Below are 8,835 nucleotides of genomic sequence, written 5' to 3'. Positions count from 1 at the left end.
CAGCGTGGCTCTCGGCGCTCGTGCCGTGCCAGGAGACCCCTAGAAAATGGAGGGAGACCCAACGGTCACAAAGGGCTTTTCCTTCCCCTCGGTCAGGGCCTTACTCCCTCTCTTGTGGCAGGGCAGGAGGACAGCGTCCCATTGTACACTCCTAATTCTTTAAAATTAAAGCAAGATAACAACCTCACCGGTTTTGGAGTCTTCCGTTTACTGTCAATGCACGGTTTTACCAAAACCCCTGTGTGCTCATGCCCGCCGCAGGGTTTTGTTTGTTGGTGCTGTCAATGCAACACAAAGCCAGAATCGCTTGGATTTATTAGAAAGAACACCACAGCAGGCCGTAGGCACCACCGCCAGCCTCTCACAGATGTAAGTCTCAACTTCCACATTGACCTATTTTTACAGAAGGTCACTGGTTCTCATTAAGTCCCAGCTTTTCAAGCTTTCCCCTTGGACAAGTGCATCCCAAAAGCCACGGGTCAGATAGAAAGGGACAGATTAGGGAAGTTTTGAGAGTGCTATTAGGCAGGGGAAAGGGGAGGTCTCTTCCTTCAAACCCTATGAATGAGTAACACTGAGGATCCCTCATTAAATTACCTGGCTCTCCATTCATATTTGGGAAAAAGTCGCTTTGAGGGCACGCTATGTGATACTGTCGCTGTGATGGCAGAAGGATCCCACATAGGTTCTGCCTCAAAATCAAGTTACTGTCCCACTCCAGCAGATACGAGACGGGGGAACAGCACCTTCTGCGTCTCTGCTGCAGAAGAATTGCGGGAATGAAATAACCCAAGCACTCAGCCATGACTCATGATGAGCATGCATTTGGGCTGGGATTTTTCAAGAGGCTGCATTAATGCCACGGTCTCCACACTGTTTTTCTCCCTGACAGGGAACCAATGGCAGCATTTGGCTATTCTTGGAAAACCAGAAGACAGAAGCGACTGACTCAAAGCAGATGTAGATGATCTATTTTTTGTTTCCCCAGCGGTAAAGTAGGGAGAAGGGATGGACACAAAACCCCAACCATGATGGCTCCATCTCCCCCCAGTATAAATAAATCAACCATTTTTAACTTTATTATTTCAGATAGTGTGTTTTCAAATATAAGACTGCTAACAGTATTTTTGCAAAGGAGCATTTTCCCCCCCCCACTCTGTCAAACAGGATTGAGATATGAAAGGGAAAAGGGGCGGGGGGGGGGGGGGAGGGCGGTTTTTTTAAAAAAAAAAAAAAGCCAGAAAAAACCTACAGAGGATTATCATGGATGGGGAGGGGGAATTCCCTTTATCCTTTTGGGATAAATCCAAGCATGACAAGCCTCACCAGTTACAGTAGGCTCAGAAAAAACAGAACTATGAAGCCTGTTTCAACTACATCATTTGCCAAAATACCATTAAAAACTAAAATTTCAAATACAGCTGTTAAAAGATGAAGTTTTCAGGATGTGTTATCCATAAATACACTGCGATACTGTAACGATTAGGATTATGAAGCATTAGTTCTTCCAGCAGCTGTTTTATGAATGTTACATAAAAGCTGTTCACCTTCTCCACAGAAAGGCAGAAAGATGGATAACATTCATTAATAACATGTCTGAAGGCTGCAGTAAATGCTTTAAAAACCTTTATGCTTCTGTTTAGGAGCCATTAATTAAATCTGGCCAGATTAGCCTCAGCCTCATAGAAATGATTCATGTTAAACAGTGCCCCTGTGTGAGAGTCTGGATGCAGTGGGAACTTATGGCTGCTTCCCCAGTCCTGCTCCTAGAAGTCATTGGCCCAGCCATGGAGCAAGAGAGGCTTGGGGGAGGTTAAAGCAAAACAAAACAAACAGAGGAAACAAAGCATGAATATTACAGGCTCAACCCTGGTCCAAAACAGCATAACCTAATTTAGCACAGATCGCCCTGTTCAAGAGCACTTCATTGTGGGATGATCTAGTCCACATCCAGTAAAATAAGCGAGAGAATATCACGTGCTTGAAAGGACAATTGAATTTTATTGTTTAGCTATTTAAATGCAGACAGGCTGAAAACATTAGGACACAAGATGGGAAAATAATATTACTGGAATCCATCCATGCCCAATGGTAAAATTGATAACAAACCCAGTTGTAAGCATCATTAACAAAGTAAGAAACACCACCCCTACCCCCCATTATTAGCTTTTGTGGGAGACAAACAAACAATCCACATCTGGATAGAAAGTAACAGCAGTAGGCTCAATCTATGCATCAAGCCTCTGCAATCCAACAAATAACTAGCTTATCTTCTGTACTCTACTTTAGCCTTACAGCATTTCTTTAGGCTGGGCATTAGTCTCCGTACAGGAAAAGAGTGTGCTCCAGGAAAAAATAGAGCACAACATCAGTGAAGAGCGAACAATTTATTAAAGATATTTGAGAGGGGGGCATTAAATCAAAAGAATGGAGATCAACCTGGTTTTCCTCCAGCATTTCTCTTGTAATTTAGTATGCCAAAACTAAGGCAAAGAAGTAATTTGCCACATAATCCTGCATTACACAGGAAGAGACCAACTCAAAACTGTAACTGTTGTTTTGTCCAGACAATACTTCAATTCCATTTTTCCTCACATCCTTTATATATGTACACAGTCAAGCGGCCTCCTTACAATTGCAGGCTCTTGGGGAAACGTCTGTAGCAAATTAATATTATGGGCTCTGTTAGGTACACCATCATATTAAAGATATGGCTGTTTTGACTTGGACAAGGAATAATGCTCTTTTAATCACGTGCAGAAACATTTTTCTTTACTGCATGCCACACTCCAGTGGGTTGAAAGGGCATTTGCAAAATCAGGACAACGCTATGTGTGGTACACAGGAGAACGTAGGTTATACCAAATACTCAGTTGTATAAACTAATCACAATTTCTTGACTGGCCTTATGAGCACAGTTTCTAATGCATGATATTACAAGAACAGGAATTTAATCAAAACAGTAACAAACACTGAAACCTGCCACAAAAATGCTTCAACGTGTTTGCCATTTCCAAGAATAATATTGCAGCATGCTTTGCACCATTAGCAGTACTTTAGTCTCTCTTCTCATTCAAGGGAATGAAGTTCTACACTTTCCCTCCAGACATCTGTTGTGGGATCCCCAAAATTATAATTTTTAAATTAGTTATCAAGAGAATTCTTCAGTTTTATGAGAGCATAACTTAGATAAATAGGACAAGAGGTAAAAGAGAAAGAATATTTTGCCTAAATTGGGTGAAATTTATTATGTCCCAAAACAAGCTTATGATTGGCACTTCCGTGTAATTTTCATTACAGTAACCATTATAGTATGATACCAAGCTGTAAGCAGCCAATAAAACAATCAACAGAAAATAAGAAAAACACCGATTTGCTCACTTTACAGTTATGAGGGTTAGTACTTCTCTCTCCATGCTAGATACAGCATTTGTTTTCAGATGTAGCTTGACAAACTAGGCCTTGGTGGCTCACTACCAACTTTTATTTACTTCTTCCTATCGATTCCTTGTCTCAGGATCTATATAGTTAGACAGCAGCATTTCAACCCTGATTTTCAGATCCTACTGACACATACTACTTACTGTGGATTGGATACAGTATCCAAAGCAGCAACTTCAGCTCCAAAAAAAGGAAAAATATAAAAGTAAATTTTATATATAATTCATCAGCCCAGGAGAGAAATACATCCACCTTTTGATTTCCTGAAGAGCAATAGTTAGAATATATACTTGCTACTAGGACATTAAGGGTCATTGCATAATTTTAAGTCTTGACTTTTTTTCCACTGTTTCCCTGTAACTGCAACCTGGCTAAAAAAGGATTTATCCAAACTCAGAACATTGTCATAAATGGTAATAAGTGCATTTTATTCCCTCATTATTTCACAGGAGAATTAAGGAGTAGGCTTATTTACAAGGGTGATAGAAAGCAGAAAGTCAGTCTACAGCAATATTTGTTAGCCTGATTTCACTGTAAGATCACTGATTTTCTTTCAGGAGGTTGGTCTAGATTTGGTTTTAATTACATTAGAGTGTTTTGTTGACAACTGCAGGACTCTGCTGAACACATTGCCATCACATTAGCATCTGATAGCAGCTTATCTGCTATCTGCACAGTTTTTAAACAAACTTCTAAACAAGAGCCAGATCCTTTCACAGACCACACTCCCTTTCTAGCAGGGAAGCCACACCATATTCAGCCTTGTACACTAAGAAATCATCTGTGAAACTTACCCCTACTCCCAGCTGCAATACAACCTTTAGAGACAGTGAGAAAAATAAACCTATTCTCTAGTGTTTCAATACATACCAGGCACGGATTTACCAGCAGGAAGGTTACCAGGCAGGAGACCTCCTCTCCCTGCTGCGCCGGCAGGTTCACTGCTCACAGCACATGATGCAGCCCCAGCTGTGTGCCAGGATACAGCCTGCACCCACCTTTATCACCACCATGGCACCAAGGGCACTCCCAGACCCACCTGCCCTTTCAGGATACACACTGCCCAGCATCTTGTGGGGCAGGCCAAACCATTCCCTCTCTCTCTCAGTGTGGGAGAATGTAGTTCTTACCCTCACAAATCAAGAAAAGAGAAGAAAGGTTTGGGGGTTGTGGGTTTTTTTTTTTTTTCAAACTATCCCTATGACTAATACAGCTCCACATTGTACTTCACAGTGCTACTTAGGCGGAGATCAATTCACTGGGTGGAGGATGCTAATTACTGATCTGCAAACAGCTGAACCACGAAGCTCACAGTCCCATTAATCCTGCCCTTGCAGTTTGTCTCAGCTGCCTGCTGCACATTTTGAGTATGTAAGCCCTTTTTGTACACTCTCTGAGCCCTGTGGTTTTCTCAAGACAAAATAAGCAGACCAAAGCGAGATTCTCCCCAAAGAAGAGCACTTACATAAGTTTCTTATTATCAGGGAGTGCTGAAAGGGGAAAACCATTTAAAATAGATTCACACAGACAAAGAAGTCCCATGACAGCTAAGAAAAAAGAATTCTTACCAACTTGTTGATAGCAACCTTCTGTAAGTTGCAACTAGAACAACAGCATCTTCAACTCCACTCCTTTGCTTTGTTGTCTAGAAATTGTCTCTATACAGCTTTCTGCTGTACATTTTCAGCAGCTATGTGGGCCCCAGTCTCACTATCTTAACCTCTTGCAGCTGCTTCAGCGTGGCTGAAAAATCAATTGGAATGGCTTGATGTTCCCATTGCTGGAGACAGAGTGCAGTTTTAAGATGAGCTTTCCTCCTAGAGATGTTTCTGGTAGTGTTTCTTGCAAGAAAATTGCGATGGCATCATCCACTTGCACATTACAGGACCTAATTGTGTGAATGTGTCCATATGGAAATCACACAGAGAAGCATCATCAATGTCCCAGTGACCACAAGGTCTCTCTGAAAAAGACAAATTTGCTAGCATTGCTGGTACAAGAATTGCCTGAAACCACCATGGAGATGAAACATAACAAACAACGCTAAAATTAGAATATCCCAACACCGAGCTGACAGTACTTTAGCAGCATTTATACTGCATTCTTTAAAGTACAGCACAGTGGTGCCTCCCTGTAAGAAATTTCTACTAAACAATGATTCATGATGCCACTGGGATAAGTCCCTGTGTAAGATCTTTGTTCACAGTTAAAACTCTCTGTCTGAAGTACAAAGCTCCCATAGCATGTGAATGAGTCCCCAAGACCATCTTCTCCATTTTAAAGTATTTGCCCTCTCTTACAGCTCTTTTTGGCCATTTTTCTAAAGAAGTTAAGCCTTTTGAATTGGTCAGTCCCTGTCTAGGAGAGGGTTTCAGTTTCAAGTACTCCCAGTTTCAGGGTAATGAAAAGAGGCCAACATTAAGATCCCCAAAGGGGGAATGTCAGCAGAATCTGGAGAATTGGCTGGCTTATCAACAGGCATGTAATTTCATATTATCCACAGTATTGACCATGTCTTGCACAGTTAGCGGGCCAGAAATATGTAGATAGGGAACACGGGTTGGGGAAATTATTGCAGGGAGCTATGGAGGAAGCTATCACATTGTGGCAAGGGCCTGGGAAGAAGCCAGGGGTAATGTGCATACGCTAGGGCTGTGGAAATCCATGGAATAACTAGCAGCATTGCAAGGCAACAACATTGTAGGGGATGTAAGTCACAGCTTCAGGCGACTGGATTTCATACAAGTAACGAGGGTCCGCTTGGGCAGGTTAGTTGAGAGGCCCAGCAGGCCTTGGCAGTTTCCCTAGGTCTTTCCTGGATTTCAGTTTCACTCTGAATAAACAGAAGACTAACTTTGTACTTCTGTCTGATTTCAGCTCCTTTGCTAACTGTGTATGTAAGGCTCCTCGCTGAATACAGCCTTGTCTGAAGTGGAATATGGCAGTGACTGTGTGCTTTAGTAGGAGGTGTGAAGAATAATTTTGACATTCAAGACTATTGGAAACAGTGTGTAATTCATTGCCTTGAGATGGAATGTGGCCATAGTTAACAACCTGAATCTGAGAAAAGAACTGCAGAATCTCAGTTTTAAATCCCTTTTGGAAGGTAGCATCTCTAGTCACACGCTGCTTCAGCACCGATATAGGTCGGTCACAGCAGCAGCACTGCTTTTTTTTAAACAACCAAGGTTTAATTCCCAGAGATGTTGTATGATTTACACTGGCAAGAAACCACAGTTGCCTCACCAGATCTGCCCCTTCCTATATTCTTCCTTCTGTTCTCTGGAGGTCTCCCGGATAAATATCGAGCAGGTCGGACCTGCTTAGTGTAGAAGATCTGATGAAATCATGCCCTGAGGTGTTGTGACTACTATTTTTGTATTTGCTTGAATTGGCAGTGCCTGAAGGTACAGTTGACAGATTTCAGAATGTGAAAATGATTAATCTGGGGGGAGTGCCCTGAAACACTGCCACTTTATGGCAGATCTAAAGTAACTTGGATTCCAGCAACCCTTTAAAGAGTTATTTATAAGAAAACCTGTATGAGCTACCCAGTGAGTAACATTCCAGGAATCACCAAGGCACAGACCCAGGCTGTCCCAGACAATCCTTCCTTTTTCTCTAGGTCATGTTTCTGTAAGCACTAGCTTAAGGAAGCCATCATCCTACAGCCGTACCACTGTACAAACCAAATGAAATCAGGCAGAAGTACAGCAGAATGAGGGAAGCCTGAAGGAGGTGTGATGAGAGCTTTATTAGAGAGGACATATGGCTTTTAAAGAAAGGGTCTTTGGCAGCCAGCTGGAGGTGGCGGAATTATTCATCAGGAAAACAACAGCAGCTACAAAGATCTTCTTCCTCCCCTGCTGGCTGAATAGATTTGTTGCAGCCAGTCAATGGGGCAACTGGTTTTAACCTACCCTCCATAAACAGCATTTCATGTTAAGCTGATTTAGGAGGAAGCTTTTACTGGAAAAGAAATCCATAGCTATACAGAAACACACACACATTCAACCCAGCCTCTGCTTGCAGCCCCTGCTTTCAGCTAGCTCTTTGCTTAGCATGCATATGCATGTATATAGACCCATGTGTTCATGTACATATATAGATACACCACAGGTTCTGAAATAGCATAATTTTTCATGCAAATATTCTTTCAGCTGCATTAGCTGATAGTCTTCAGCCTGTTTTCACACCAGACTGTGTTTCACTGTTTACACTTATCCTTGTCTCCATGAGGTCTGTTGTCAGAATTCTTTGCCCTCATCTGTACAGGTAAGGCCTGACGATCCTCATCAACAGCAGCAGCACGGTGGCACCATGTTGGGTAGGGAACTATGCACAGCCAAGAAAAGTGGACTTAAAAATAGATTCACTCTTGCAAAAGAGGTGCCCTTAATTCCTTTGTACAGGTGTTAAAACTGTTGCAAATCGAGTGATGTTCATGGTGTAAGCCATTGGCAAAGCCAGCTCCCAGATCTCCCAGGTCCTGATCCATTAAACAGAGAGATGTTTAACATAAAGAGCATCTGTACAAACTGTCACAGCTTCTGCACACTCAGTACTAGACAAGTGAACTTTTTCTTGGTTCAGAGACAACCCAGTGGGATGTGACTAAGGCTATTCATTCCTCCGTATTTATTTATCACATGAGGTTGTTCCCCACTTCATATCAAGAACAGATACGGAACAGCACAGTAGCAGTGGAGTTCACAGAACTGCAGGCAGATTCATTCCAACTCTCAGCCAGCCTAAAGGTTTTTCTATAAACACTGCTTGTTGGTCCCTCCCTTCTGTGGAAAAACCCACAGGAGACGCTCCGAGAGGGTGGATCCGTGAGCAACCCTTTGCAGAGTTTCTTCCCGATCTTTTGCTCAGGAATGAGGGATTTTGCCGGCAAATGCCTCACAGCAGATTCTTAGTGATCTTCAGGCATCCAGAGGCACCTGTGTTTTCCAAGGCCATTTGCATGGATGCCTTGTGCAGCTGCTAGGTTCTTAGCTCCAGGTTTGGCTCCAGAGTACTGTCCATATTAATAACATTAGTCTATTTATTTCATTGGTGCATTCTTTATCAGTCTGCAGCACGGAAAGATATATTCAGCCGCTTGGGAAATCTTTGATGGATTAAGCAATGAAAATGAACAGGGAGAAAACTGCTAGAGAGCAAAGGAATTAAATATAGGTGTACAATGCTGATGACAGTCATATATTTCTGACCACATCTGCCGGAGAAACATATAACCTTCACCTTTTCATAGGCCTTCCCAGAACAGCAATGACTGCAAAATGGCCTGGAAACACTTTTCTGCAGATAAACAGTGGAAATGATCTAACATTAAAAATAACCCTAAAGGCAAAAAATCAGAAATGCCTTTGAAACAAAGGAAGGGTG

Source organism: Egretta garzetta, unplaced genomic scaffold (assembly GCF_000687185.1).
Source record: "Egretta garzetta isolate BGI_Z169 unplaced genomic scaffold, ASM68718v1 scaffold177, whole genome shotgun sequence".
Lineage (NCBI taxonomy): Eukaryota > Metazoa > Chordata > Aves > Pelecaniformes > Ardeidae > Egretta > Egretta garzetta.
This window is presented reverse-complemented; position numbering follows the sequence as displayed.